This window comes from Tupaia chinensis, unplaced genomic scaffold, assembly GCF_000334495.1.
Source record: "Tupaia chinensis unplaced genomic scaffold, TupChi_1.0 Scaffold000591_1, whole genome shotgun sequence".
NCBI classification, from domain to species: Eukaryota; Metazoa; Chordata; class Mammalia; order Scandentia; family Tupaiidae; genus Tupaia; species Tupaia belangeri.
In genome coordinates, this window is record NW_006160107.1 from 1,734,638 (window position 1) to 1,748,382 (window position 13,745).

A 13,745-nucleotide genomic window follows, 5' to 3' on the forward strand; every position below is an offset into this window, starting at 1 on the left:
CCTGAGGTCAGAGTGACATAAAAATGGGAGATTCACACTGTGTTGATCACTTTCCAAGTTTCAGTCCCCCTTCCCGATCAGCCTGCAGTTTTCACTCTCCTGAGCCCGCATTTATATTTTTTCCCCTCGTTTTGCATTGTTCAGGGTCTGGGTCTGTTATTTGAAAGAGAAGCAGTTATCTCAGGAGCTCACTCTTTCTAGACCAGAAACAGAGCCTCCCAGGTCCTGTATTTTGTAGTTCTGGAATGTCAATTGGACTCTCTTAAAGTATAGATTCCAATTCTCCTATGGTGGTGCTTCATTTTTTTCTATACATTGTTTCCATCTTTTTTTCCTCTTTTTTTTTTTTTTTTAATAAAAGAAACATGAAACCAAATTACCTTCCAGGAAGTGGCAACTTGATTGACAATGGACTTTTCTTTATTTTTTTCTATTATTTTTTATTAATCTTATTTATTTTGAAATCCTTGTTTGCTGATTTTAGTATCTGGTTCACTTCTTGGTCTGCTCCTATTAAATACTTTACCTCTAGTGACCGTTCACCTGCCTCTTACCTCTAGTTTTATTTTATTGTTTGTTAGACATTGTGAATTCAACATAAAAAGCTAAGAACATGAAACCAAATTACCTTCCAGGAAGTGGCAACTTGATTGACAATGGACTTTTCTTTATTTTTTTCTATTATTTTTTATTAATCTTATTTATTTTGAAATCCTTGTTTGCTGATTTTAGTATCTGGTTCACTTCTTGGTCTGCTCCTATTAAATACTTTACCTCTTTATTAGTGACCGTTCACCTGCCTCTTACCTCTAGTTTTATTTTATTGTTTGTTAGACATTGTGAATTCAACATAAAAAGCTAAGAAACTTTAGAGGCTTCGGATGATGGGTATCTTTCACCTGAGTTGATTCACCTCCTCCTTGACTAAGCATAATATTGGGTCATCAAAGAAGTAATTTAAAAATATTTGCGCAGAAAAACAGAAGCAATACGTCCTGACTTTTCTGACAACTCAGTAAATCCAGGACTGATTAGTCCAACAGCAGCTGAGCCGAGCTACGGAAATGCTGAGCAGTGGACCAGTCAGTGGCATGACGGTTGAGTGGCTGGACCTCACATGACCAACTGAGAAGTTCAGTCCCAGACCTAGTGACTTGAAAAGCACACTGGGCAGGCATGTGTGAGTGTGTACCCCAAATCCTGAGAGGACAGAGGAGAAGGGATTTGCGCATGGTCATCCTGAGAAGGTTCTTTCTCTTTCTCGCTCTCTCTGGCAAGCGTATATGCTCTATAGCAAACTAAAAACTGACACCCACCAGCACAAACATGATAAAGAAGGCTTAACAAAGTGATTACGGAACATGAACAAAGGAGCATGATTCACTCTAACATCTGCATTCGCTCTACTTGCCAAAACAGGAAAGAAACATAAAGAGAGAGGGGCCAGGTGGTGGAGCAGTGGTAAAAGGCAATGCTCCATGAGGTGGACCCGCGTGCCGTGGCTCTGGGCTTGCAGGTGGAGACCACCCTGAGCACTCTGGGAGCGTGTGCCCATGCTCCAGGGACTCTACGGCTGGGGCTGGGTCACACCACCGAGACCTTGTCAGCGTGCTCTCTCTCCCCCTCGCTCTTCCCCCTCCCATGGATGTATGCACTCATGAAATAAATTAATTCAAATAAATAAAGGACCAGCAAGTAGCATGGTGGTTAAAGTCCTGGACTCCCGCGTGGCCAACCATGGGGTGAACTCTGGACCCCATAGCTTGAAAATCACAGTGGGCTGCCAGCAGGTGGTGTAGTGGTTTAGGCACTTGACTCCCACATGGCCAACCATGGCTCGGGAGCTGGACCTGGCCACCTGAGAATCATACCAGCCACGTGTGTGCGTGCATGCCCAGGGCCTCAGGAGGAGAATGGAGAAGGGATTGCAGGGTGGCCATTGCCCCGGGGCAGGCGGGGGATGGGTGATTTCTCACTTTCCCTCTCTCTGTCTCTGTCTCTTTTCTGCTGGTGCACATGCCACGTGGCAAAATAAATAAATAAAAAAGGCGAGAGAAAGAGTAGTTTCATGAATATGTTCCACAATCTTATGCTTCCCTACTCTGTTCTGTTCCCTCTGCTGGAAATATTTTAATTTTCAAACAAGACAGGTAAACACAGTAAGACCTTACAATTTGGCCATAAAGGTGAAGGTGCAGCCCCCAGGGAAGATGTGTCTTCGGGGAGAGGAGCGAGCCCTGTTTTAGTCCATTTCCCTTTCTTGGCCACTGCCTCAGCAGGAGGAGAGAGAAAGGCATTCTCAGAGCGAGGGCGCTCCCCAGAGCAAGAGCTCTCCTCACCCCCTGGTGCCTCAGGTGCGTGGAGCCTCTGCTCTGTGATAATCACCTCGACACTGAGCACCCAGGAGTAAGGCCAAGCACAAAGCTTGGCCCCGAAGGTGTTCGACTCCTCACCACAGCTCTCTCTGCAGTTCCGAGGACTGACCTATTGCTGAGGGAAGTGTTTTAGGAACAGGCTCAATGAAACGTCCTTCGGTGTTCCTTCCAGGCTGTGTCTTCCGCCAACTTCATATCTGTCAGCTAGAACGGACCAGGCAAAAAGCTGTGAGGAAGAGGACCGGGGTGGTATGCTTCTCATAGTTTGAAACCGACCCTGCGGGCCACTGTCCTCTGCTCGACATATTAGCAGTATTCCCGGAGCTTTGTCGCTGTGTCGCAAATGGGAAAGAAAGTCTTACGTGGGAATGATTCTATCTACCAGATCCAATCAAGCTTGGGTCCTTTTATTGATAAGGTAAGTGGAGAGATTACTATCTAATGGTTTCCAGGCAGTCGTAGTTAACCTGTGTAGTCGTATCTGCATGAAATGTTAACACTACTGGCATGCAAAGATTATAGGAATATAAATTTTATCATAAGAATCCATCCCAATTGTGTAGCTTAAAAAATACCAAATTCTACTTGCAATTACTATCAGAGACTTAAAAAGTAAGTTTTCTTCCCTGGAGTAGTTTAACTATCAGAATGGTTGCTTCCATTATCCGCCCATCCAAAATTATTCCATTTATTTAATCCCCTCAAAATGAGTGGATTTTCACCCCGGGATTTAGCCAGGGGATTTTCCCAGCTCTACTGATGCCGACATTTAAAGTGATTATGTATAATCTATTTCTATTCTCCTACTTCATCTCAGAAAACAGTTTTCCCATTCCCCTCTCCTCAGTGGAAAAGCAATCAGTCCTGGGTACACAATCAGAATGTAACTTTCTGCCACTTATTAGAAAAAAATAGCCAGAGGGATTATTGCTGAGGTCTGTCTAGCAGTGGGTTCTCCTTCCCAAATCCTGGTATGCCCCTGCCAGAGATGCTTGCAGGTCGGGAGAGAGTGTGGCACAGGGTGTGGACATAGACTTGCTAAGCCGGGAACGTTCGGAGGTGTAGCCGGAAGCCTTTGTAACGATGCAGCCTCTCTGCAGCTCTGTTCAGAATGATCGTGGCAAGGGGAAAGGATGGGCAGAATGTGCTTCCCTAAATTGTTTCCGTGGCATGGGCGAGTGGGAATTGACTCAGTCAGATTACAGAGGTTAAAATCTTAGTCAGGGATGCGTAGTCGACTTCACCCAACCTTTACTAAACTGGACCGTCTGTCACGTTTGGGTGCTGACCCCTCTCACCAGGTAAGCCCTGCTTTATGTTGAGTAATGACCCAGAGAGCAGAAGTTTTGTTGGACATTATTTATAATTAGGCAGATTTTCATTAAATGTACATATGATCCTAAATGGCTTATTTTTAAGAATAAGGTATATTTTAGTGTTGATTCTTTCTTTAAAAAAAGATTTACTGGGAACCAGCAGTTAGCGTAATGGCTATGTCGCTGGACTCCCACGTAGTCGACCACAGTTCGCGTCCTGGACCCGGTGGCTTAAAACTCATGCCGGGCGCGTGTGCGTGCGTGCCCAAGATCCCGAGAGGAGAATGGAGGAGAAGGGATTGCAGCATGAGAGGAGAATGTAGGAGAAGGGATTGCAGCATGACCATCCCCCCTGGGGGATGATTTCTTGCTTTCTGTCTGTCTGGCGAGCACACGCGCCCTATAGCGAAAACCTCTCAAAAAAAAAAGATTTATTTAAATTTATTTATTACCTTTTATATATATATAAAAAAAAGCTGTGCTCACCAGAGAGAGAGAGAGGAGAGAGAAAAAGAAAAAGTGAGAAGGCAAGCCACCATGTCTGGAACTCAAACTGTGGTCGGTCATGTGAAAGTCTAGTGCTCTAACCACCATGCTGCCTGTTGGGCTCTGTTTTGTGCTGTTTTAACGGAATACTTGGGACCAGCAGTTAGCATAATGGCTATGTCGCTGGACACCCATGTAGTTGACCATGATTTGAGTCCTGGACCCAGTAGGTTAAACTCATGCCAGGCACATGTGCATGCATGCCCAGATCCTGAGAGGAGAATGGAGGAGAAGGGATTGCGACGTGGCTGTCCGCCAAGGGGGATTTCTCACCTTCTGTCTCTGTCTTTCTGGCAAGTGCACATGCCCTATAGCAAAAACTTCTCAAAACAAAAACAAAACAAAACAGAATACTTGAGACTGGTTAACTTACAATTAAATATATATATTTATATATTTTGCTTAACATCACAGTTCTGGAGGCTGGGAAGTCCAAGACCAGACACCTACAACTGGCAACTTCTTACTGTATCCCCACATGGTAGAAGGCACAAGGGCAAGAGTACAAGAGCATAAGCCTGCTTCCATGCCATTATTCCACTCCAGGGCTCTGCCTTCATGACCTAAATACCTCCCATTAGGTTCTACCCTCCCTACACTATTGCATTGGGGATTATGTTTCCATGTGAGTTTTGAAAGGGACATAAACATTTAAACAAAAGAAAAATCCTTAATACATAAGTATTTTGGAGAATATTTATCGAAGTAAGCTCTGGTCACTTGAGTCTTTGGGTTGTGGTAAGCTGAGAGCAAAGATAAGGTGCAACATTCTGCATCTCCCTCCATCCCCATTAATCATAGGCAGAACTATTTCTGCTTCTGCCCATGAAGGATAACTGCTACAGAAGTGTATATAGAAGTCCCTTGAGTCTTTGGTTAATCACCAACTCTGTTTGTTTGAAGAATTAAAGGAAAACATAAACATGATGAGGAGAGAAATAAAAGACATCCTACAAAATTGGGCAAGGACAATGTCTGAAGTAAAATAATTACACAGAAATTGTAAGATAATTCCCAGAGCTCATACAGGACTGGTATTGTTTGACTATTTTCCAGACAAGTGAAGAGACATTGTTAAATTCAAGGGCATTTGATCGAGACCTCAAAAGGACAAAGCCACAGAAATAAGGCAAAGCCCTTTTAAATAAAGCTTAAAAATTAAAAAAAAAGTTAATGTGAAAGTAACTTAAGTATTTGCAAGAAAATGTTTAAAACTAGTTTTAAAAATACACAAATATCAAACTGTGAATCGTTGGTACCAGCAGATAATATAATGGTTATGTCGTTGGACTCCCACATAGTCGACCGTGGTTTGAGTCCCAGACCTGGTGGCTTAAAACTCATACCATGTGCGTGCGCATGCATGCCCAAAAATCCCAAGAGGAGAATGGAAGAGAAAGGATTGCAGCATGGCCATGCAACCAGGGAAAGATTTTTTGCTTTCTGTCTCTCTGTCTCTCTGGTGAGCACATGCACCCTGTAGCAAAAATCTCTCTCTAAAAAAAGTGTGAATTGTTAAATTCACAGTATTTGAGCACTTATAAAGGGTTATAATATAGACAAAGAAGCGCGAAAATGCAGTTTATAGCTGGCTGAAAAATTCATCAATACAAATAAATCTGGAAATGAGAGAGATGATGCAATTATGAAAAAAGAATGTTAAAATCATTCTAATAAATATATGCTCTTTGTTTAAGTAATTAACAAAAAATATGAAATAAGGAAGGAAACAGAAGAAATAAGTAAGAACTAAATGAAACCCAAGCCAATGAAAAATATAATATGTGAAATGAAAAATATGCAAGTGAATTTAAGAACAGATTAGACACTGCTAAGTGAGAGATCAGTAAACCTGAAGTTCCAGAGTAAAAATACACATTATATACAGAGAAATAAAGATGATTATGACAGCAAACTTCCTGAGAATACACTTGAATGACATCTTTAAAGTGTACGTGTGTGGGGGGAGTGGAGTGGGAAAGCCATTAACCTAGACTTCTGAACCTAATGATCACATCATTAAAAGATGAAGGCAAATAAAGGCTTTCTGACCAGGTGCAATGGTAACTCAAGGCTCTGCAATGTGGAAGTCCCACAGGAAGGTTCCACTTTGCTTCCTGCAGTGTGCTTATACATACCATACATGCAAGTTTGGCTTCATTTTGGCCTTAGCTGAGGCTGGCTATGAAAACCCCATTAGGAGTTTCAGTCTCTCCCTATCTCTCTCTCGCGCTCGCTGTCGCTCTCTCTTCATGGAGAAATTAAAAAATAAAATTTGAAAAGTAAAGACAATCAGACAAACAAAAGCTAAGAAAACTCACTGTGACCAATAAAGCTGTGTTATTGGAGGTGAAATGATTTCTGATGGAAATTTCAGGCAACACACCTAGACATACAATAATGAAGAAACTAGAGAAGGTAAATATGTGGGCAAGTATAAGAGAAACAATCTAATTTTCACTGTCATGTAGATGTAATTGTTTAAAACAAAATAGTGGTCATGCTCAGTGCGGCTGGTAGGCAGGCAGTAGCAGAATGTAAGGTAGCAAAGAACGACCATGGGACGGGGCATGGAGCACTGCTGTAGAGCCCTCTAGCTGTGTGCAAACTTGCACAATATCACGTGCCAAACTGTGGATCTAGACGGTAAACCTTAGAGAATCCATTAAAATAAATCTACAAAAGCGATATTGCCAGTAAGCTAATAGTAGGAAATGAAGTGGAATACTAAAGCAATTCAGGTAATCTAAGAGGAGGCTAGAAAGAGGACAAAGATAAAAAATGACAACTAGAAAACACGTATTTTATTAGAGATGTGTTAGCTAAAATCCCAACCATACTGATAGGTACATTAACTATTTGTGGTGTAAGCACTCCAAATAAAAGATAGAATGGTAAAATAAAAGACAAAAACCAACTTAGAAACAGTGTACAGGAAACACATTTTCAATATCAAGATAAGGAAAAGTCAAAGTAAAAGAGGAAGAAGATATACCATACAAACGCTGATCAACAAAAATCCTGGGTGGCTATATTAATGTCAGACCAAGTAGGCTTCTGAAGGAATATTTCCAGGAATAAAGAAGGCAACTAAACAGTGATAAAGGAGAGGCCAGAAGATGGCATAGCAGTTGTACCACTGGACTCCCACATAGCCAACTGAGGTTCAGGTCCTGGACTTGGTGGCTTGAAACTCATGCCATGTGTGTATGCATGCGTGCCCAAGATCCCGGGAGGAGAATGGAGGAGAAGGGATTGAGGCATGACCATCTCCCCAGGACATAATTTCTCACTTTCTCTTTCACTATCTCTGTATGTCTATCTCTCTGGCCAGCACATGCACACTAAGGCAAAAATTTAAAAAATAATTATAAAAGAGACAAAATATCAACAAGAAATAATAGTCTTATTTGTGCATGAACCTAATTACAGATTTTCAAAAACATGAAGCAAAAACTGATAGAATGAAAAAAAAAAAGAAAAAAAAAAAGTCATACCCCGGGACCTGGGTGAAGATTTAAATCAGCACAATCAGTCAGAAAAAAAAACAGTATATAAGCTAGTCTTGAACAGCTGTCAACCGACTTGATGTATTTACATGCCACCCAAAATAAAGCACACAGAGAAAGAAAGTTTCAAAGATTTTATGTATAAAAGATAAAAGGGTTTTTTTCTTTTTTTGAAGAGGTTTTTGCTATAGGGCACGGGTGCTCGCCAGACAGACAGAGAGAGACAGAAAGAGAGAAATCACCCCCCCAGAGGGGATGGCCACGCCGCAATCCCTTCTCCTCCATTCTCCTCTCGGGATCTTGGGCATGCACGCAAATGCACCCGGCGTGAGTTTAAGCCACTGGGTCCGGGACTCGAACTGCGGTCAACTATGTGGGAGTCCAGCGACATAGCCATTATGCCATCTGCTGGTCCCAAAAGATAAAATTTAAAGTCCTAGAAGAAATCATGTGAGAATTATTATGTTTTTTAAAATTTTAGAGTAGAGAGAAAATCTAGCTATAGTACACAACTCAAGGAACATAACAAAAAGAATGGTAAATAAAACTACATGAAGATGCAAATTTCTTCATTAGTAAACTCAGAAATAAACTAAGGACGGTGTTTGCTACTTCAAACATGAAGAAACCGGTTATCTTCTTTTATAAAGCCATTCTACAAATAAACAAGAGATAGACCTTAACCCCAAAGGCTATCTACCCAGCAGCTTGGAAACATTCTGTGTGAGTGTGTATGCATGCCCAGGATCCTGATGGGCTGGAGAAATGAAGAAGGAACTGTGGGCTAGTCCCATCCCCACGGAGATGCTTTCTCCCTTCCTCTTTCTGTCTTGGTCTTTTTCTAGTGAATATGCTTTTCCTGGCAATTGAAACAACTCCTAGGAAAGGACTTTTTTTTTTTTTAATGCAAGAGGGCATATGCTATCACTAGACAGAGGAAACCCCACAACATTGTGCCTCAATCTTTTTTCCTCCTCATTCCACTCCTATCAGGATTTGGAGCATGCATGTGGACTTACAAACACACACACACACCATTGTGTTTTTTGAGACCGCTGGGGCTGGAATTTGAACCACGTTTGCCTGTGTAGGATCTGACTCCCATCACCACTGTGCTACCGGGCCAACACTAGAAAAGGAATATTTTTAAGTATATTAAAGGATACTCAGTCTCATGCACAAAATCATTTTTTATGTCAGACTATAGAAAATTGAAATATTTGCTTTACACACTGTGTGGTAAGAGCAGTGTGAGAGCTGACTGTGGGCATCTCCCCACTCTTTCTGTAGAGTGACTTCCTGCTAATGTCATTTTTTAAAAGAATTACTTATTTAATTATATTTTTAAAATATTATTATTATTATTTGACTCAGCAGAGAGAGATAGGGTGAGAGAACAAGCTTCCAGGTCTAGGACTTGAACTGTGGCTGACCATGTGAGAGTCCAGTGCCTTAACCACTATGCCACCTGCTGGCCCACTGATTAAAAGCTATGGTGGAAGCATTTATATCATGAAAATTGGCAAATGCTCCAAATCAAGTTCTCCCTGCTGTCCCCAATGGAAAGCCAGTCTTTGTTCACCAGCAGGCTAGGTGAGTATGCGGGAAACAGGCACCCTGGGCCACGGTTTTGCTTATGAAGGGAAACCATTTCCATAGGGATTTCAGTAAGATGAAGCAGCTATTGAGTGCACACACCCTTGGGCAGCAACAATTCTCCTTCCAGAAACCAGCCTTGATATTCTCGCATGTATGTGAAGTGACCTGCACATTTTCTTTTTGTAATAGACAAATATCATTGAAGAGGATTAGTCTGAAAATTGCAGTATGTTAAACACAAATAGAATGCCAAGCAGCTGTTAGAATATATGAGAACATCCTTTATGTGCTAATACGGAATGGGATCCATTCAACATTGTTAACTAAAGCAAGATTTTGAGTAGAAAAGAATATATTTACATATATCTGCTAACATGTGCACAAAACATCTTTCAAAATATTCACAAGGAATATCAGTTGCCTCCCGGGAGAGGGCTGCCTGGAGGACAGGAGGGGGAGAGAACGTTTCACTCCCTTTAATTCTCCTTTTAAAGGTTGCACTATTCACAGTACGACTTATTCCACAAATAAATAAAATTTAAATTTAAATGTTATAAGAACACTAGTGTGTTGTGAAATAGGCTGTTTTATACACTATTAACGATTCTTTGAATTGGAATTACCTTTCTGAAAGCAACTTGATCACATGTAATAAGCATCTTTCGGCAACTCTCACTCTTTAACCTAGCAAATCCACTTTTTGGCATCTATCCTGAGAAAATAAACAGAGATGAAAATAAAGATTTATATACAAGATGTTCATCATGGTATTGTTTATAACAGTTAAAAATGAGAAAGAATCGTGAACCAGCAGTTAGCGTAATGGCTATGCTGCTGGACTCCCACGTAGTCGACTGCAGTTCGCGTCCCGGACCCGGTGGCTTGAAACTCATGCCGGGCGCGTGTGCATGTGTGCCCAGGATCCCAGGAGGAGAATGGAGGAGAAGGGATTGCGGCATGGCCATCCCCTTGGGGGGGTGATTTCTCGCTTTCTGTCTCTCTTGTCTCTGTCTGTCTGGCGAGCGCACAGTGCCCTAAAGCAAAAAAAACCTCTTCAAAAAAAAAAAAAGAGAGAAAGAATCTAAGTGTTCAGTGAAATAGAAACAGTTAGATAAATTTGGTTCAGTCACACAACAGATAATATACAACTATTAAAAATAGGTTTTAGGGGACCAGGAGTTAGTGTAATGGGGGTGATTTCTCGCTTTCTATCTCTCTGGCGAGTGCACGCACCCTGTAGCAAAAAACCTCTCAACAAAAAAAAATAGGTTTTAGGGGTTGGCAGGTGGCGTGGTGGTTGGGGTGCTGGATTCTCACACGGCCAACCACAGTTCAAGTCCTGGACCTGGTGGCTTGCTTTCTTGCTCTCTCTCTGGTCAAATTTAAAAAAGAATAATAAGCAAAATTAAATAAATAATTATTTGTAAAAATAAAATAAGGTTTTAGGGACCATCCGATAGCATAATGGTTATGTCACTGGACTCCCACACAGTCAACCACAGTTTGAGTCCTGGACTTGGAGGGTTATAACTCACGCCAAGCACATGTGCGTGTGTGCCCAAAATCCCGAGAGAAGAATGGAGGAGAAGGGATTGCAATGTGGCCATCCTTCCTGGGGGATTTTTAAAATTAATTTTTTGAAATTTTGAAAGTTGTTTATGAACTGTCAGTAACTGTAGAGTATGAGCAAAAATTTTAAAAAGAGAAAGAAACAGAAAAGTATTTATTATGCAATTAGTCAATTACAATGTCCTCAATCTGATGAAATGCAAATTGTTCTGAAACACAATATTTTTCTATTAAAGTGGTAACTTACATCATGGACTTTATCAGTGTTCATAAAATTACACTCACATCAGTAGTAGTTTGGGTCTAAGGTTTAAGGAGCAATGTGTAATTTATGAGAGAGAGAGAGAGAGAGAATTAACTGCCACTCCATCATAAATTAAAGATACGAGTCATTGAAAAAAGATTGAGCTGGGCAGAAAAAGAAATTGTGAGGAAGACATTCTCTCTTTTTAGATTCTGAGTTGAGATTCAAATTGCTAATTTTTGCTATAAATAATTGTCTATGCAGTGAATGCCCAAAATAAACATCCTAACACCTGAGAGAAATGGGAAAATATTCAGTACTTTAAATTTATTTTGAGATCAGAATATTGCTGTAATCAGAAAACATTTTAGTTTTATTTCTTTTGATAAACTTAGTATGAGAACTGTTTCTTGAACCTCTTTTAGGAGATGCTAGTAAAAAAGTTCTCTGTTCACTAAGGTTGTATTGTGATAAGCATAATGTAATTTATTTATTAATACTAAATATATCTAATGTAAGGATAGAATCAAGTGAGATAAATATAAAATATATAACACATAATAATGGTGAATATCTCTTGCAATCTTTAAAAATAAGGTTTATTTGACAAGTTTCACTTAGTGCAATACACCTAAAAGGAAATCACCATATAATGAAAGATTTAAATCAAGACCTCAGAATTTTATACAAACACCAAGACCAAAATCCTAAAGTATTGGTATTGAATCTCAGATTTTCCCCATTAAATCATAAAAAAGTTTAATTTTACGTGCCTTTACAGGTTATTAAATGAAACTAGAATTAACAAACAAATGTTTCACTTTAAATTGTAGACACAGCTCCTATACTGAGTTTTATAAATAAAGAAAAAAAGGGCATGTCTTTCAGTATGCATCCAGTGTTCAATGTAATGGGCTATAATAGCAATATTTAACATAACTCAACTTCTTTAACCTAAATATGCTTACTGCTTAAGTACATCCTATGATATAACTAACGAGAAAAGCTAAAAATTGATTAAATGTTAGTTTACTCATTTCGTTGTTATATTCTAGGCCAAGTATTGTTTTAAAAAATACTGAACCTTGAATCTTTAAAACAATCCTGGGAAGAGCAAATGGCATAATGGTTACATTGCTCGACTCCTACTTAGTCGACCATGGTTTGAGTCCCACACCTGGTGGCTTAAAACTCATGCTGGACACTTGTATGTGCATGCCCAAAATCCCTAAGAGACTGGAGGAGATGGTACTGTGATGTGGCCATCCCCGGGGGTGATCTCACACTTTCTGTCTCTTTGTCTTTCTGGTGAGTGCACATGCACTATAGCAAAAATCTCTTTAAAAAGAAAAAAAAAAAATCCCAGCTTCCACTTTAGAGTAAGCATAAATCATAAGCTTGTATTGCAAAACTGTTAAATTTAAGTTTTGTTTTTTTCTTAGAGAAAGTAGTCCAAGATTCAGTGGGCCAGAATCAATCACATTCCCCATCCACCACTCATACTGGACTTGCTAGATATCCCTCCCATTCTGTTCACACCCATAGATGCATGGACTCCATTACTGTAGTAGCTGCAGCTAACTGCTCCTTGCCTACCTAGACAATGTTTGATTGAAAATTACTGAAGTTTTCTTGTAAAATTTAGTTGTATCTGCTCATGCTGCTCTTACCACCTAGCCACCTCCATAACCACCACTCAGCTGCTGGATGCCTGAGCTCTGTAACTAGACTGGTTTGACAAGCCCATGTCTCCCATCATTTGGCTACCATAAGCACCAACACTTGCACTGCTGTAGAATTCAAGAAGAGTCCTATGTGTCTATGTTGTGTATTGCTTTGTCTTTTTTCATAAGTTGCAAACTCAACATCTACTTCACCAGTTACTCTGCCATCAGAACCAATCTCAGTGTGTACTCTCACAGGATTGAGTGGTGAAAAAAACTGTAAATGTCCATCTAGGTTGTTCTATAAAGTAATCCATGTGTGTGTACACAATGTCCTGTTGTACTCTGGAAATTAGAGCCACCATCTCCATATCTGTGTCAGACATTCCTGAAAAACAATAATTCAGGTCTTTTACAAATCTATCTGACCCAGATACACAGCCTTTATTATAGCTATTATAATAATCATAGCTCCCCATAAACACTTGCCTCATCCTTTCAAAGCCAGCTCCTCTGCCAATGCTGTTATACCCTCTGGAAGAACCAGGTCTGTCATAGGAACCTGGCCACTGCATAGCCATAAGCTTTCGTAATGGGTCATAATGAGTTCTAACTTCATCTTGACTGCTCTTACAGAAATAATTTACACAAACTCTCTAAGGAAGACATACGAATAGTCAAAAAGCACATGAAAAAATGTTCAGCATCCTCATCATAAAGGAGATGCAGATCAATACTGTAATGATATACCATCTAACCCCAGTCACAATGGAGAAAGTTTAAAAAAAAATGATAAGTTGTGGTGAGGCTATGGTGAAAGGGGAACTCTCCTACACCGTTGGTGGGAATATTAATTGGCCCAGACACTGTGGAGAATAATATGGAAGCTCTTCAAATATCTACAAATAGAAATGAACCATATG

General features: G+C 40.2%; 1 pseudogene; it reads right to left on the reverse strand.

The window, feature by feature from the left end:
* Window positions 1–12,635: 12,635 nt before the first annotated feature.
* Window positions 12,636–13,445, reverse strand: LOC102490532 (heterogeneous nuclear ribonucleoprotein H-like; annotated as a pseudogene).
* Between the last annotated feature and the right edge of the window lie 300 nt (window positions 13,446–13,745).